Source organism: Mustelus asterias, chromosome 7, assembly GCF_964213995.1.
Source record: "Mustelus asterias chromosome 7, sMusAst1.hap1.1, whole genome shotgun sequence".
NCBI lineage: Eukaryota > Metazoa > Chordata > Chondrichthyes > Carcharhiniformes > Triakidae > Mustelus > Mustelus asterias.
This window is the reverse complement of record NC_135807.1, coordinates 88,383,584-88,385,101: the sequence shown is the minus strand read 5'-3', so window position 1 is coordinate 88,385,101 and position 1,518 is coordinate 88,383,584. Positions and strand designations below refer to the sequence as shown.

Here is a 1,518-nt window from a genome sequence, read left to right as displayed (position 1 = left end):
GGAACGATCGGAGCTCTGAACTGCGCATGCGCAGTTCGAAAAAAAATCTGAAGCAGCGCGCCCGGGCAGGGAGAAAAAAGCAGAGAGAGTGGCTCTCTGGCCCAGATCATCTGGAGGGGGAGGGAGGGGCGGAGGGGAGGGGGCGTGACGGATCATCCTCTGGGGCGGGTGGTGGGAGGAGGAGAGGGGGCGTGATGGATCATCCTCTGGGGGGGATGGGAGGATGGGGGGATGTATGGCAGTGTGTGACGAGAGACTGTGTTATTTTTCTTGATGAAGAGCTTCAATGAATACTTCTAACTTCTCTTGAATCTCACGAACCCTTTTGAGGTCCTTTGCTGATTGAACTCGCCTTCCTGTCAACAGTTGAAATTTTTCAGCATTGTCATCAGCAAAACCCTCCAACACTTCTTTTACATTCTTTTCAAGGCGTCTCACTTCAGTATTTGTTAGCTGTTGTCGGAGTGTGTTTGCTGTAATAGCTAGCATTCGCTGAATGCGCCAGAACAGGATAACATTATTGCATTCAAGCCCAGAATCTACAAAATGCCTTTGGTAATAGTGGAAACCTCTTCTGCAAAGATTACAATGGTTCAGCGATTCCATTAGGAAGTGTTTTCGCTAAACCTGGTGCCAAGTATCTTTAATCAGAATGGTGTCCACATCTACATTTTTGGCCTCCAGGTTTTTACAAACTGTTGTAACTTAATCGTTAGCAAGATAAGCTGTAGGTTCCTCAGTGATTTTTAGCAGCCGTTCCAGTTCGGTTTTGGTTTCACTTCGAACATGCTGTTCTGGAGACCGTGATTTCCAGTAGAACCACCTTTCTTGCCAATCTGGCCCCACCATATCACGAATGACAGAGTCAGTATCTCGAAGACGGGTTTGCAAGGTTTCTTCCAGGAAATGGATAGCTTCATCCCACTGCTGTTTGTCAGATATGGAACGATCTTCTAAAGCATTGTGCTGGATGACTCGCAGACTGCCTTCAGCCTGCTCATCCCATCTGTGACGTTTTATACTTTCATCTTTAACAGCATGTTTTAGTTTGTCAAAGATATCTTCATGGTCCTTCCCTTTGTGCTCTGACATAAATCGAGCAAATTCATCCTCCAAGGTTCCCCAAGCAACTTCTACTGCTTTGTGAGGCAACTGTGTGTCAGTCCACTGCTTGAGCTTGATGCCCACTGTGGTATTGAATGTGCCTGAATTCACAGACTGGGCAGCAGGAAGGTCAATATTCTCTATCACATGTGTAGAGACTCTTTCCCACAGTTTCCTTTGTAGAATCTCTTCCCAGTGTTTTGGAGTAACCTGACCGAAGCTGATCACTTCATCCAGAATTTAATCCAAAACAAAGGATAATGGCATTAGGGTTCTGCTTGTAAGCCTTGCTTATGCTAAAAATTATATCCTTGGAGTCAGCAGCCATTCCTGATGTTACAATACTGATAACACCAGGAAGATTGACCAGTACCATTCATTATCCTTCGTATCCAAGATGGTTCAGTAGATGCT

At 45.5% G+C, this 1,518-nt stretch overlaps 1 pseudogene; it reads right to left on the bottom strand.

Moving 5' to 3' along the window:
* Positions 1-254: 254 nt before the first annotated feature.
* On the bottom strand, positions 255-1,092 carry LOC144496136 (dynamin-like GTPase OPA1, mitochondrial pseudogene; annotated as a pseudogene).
* Between the last annotated feature and the right edge of the window lie 426 nt (positions 1,093-1,518).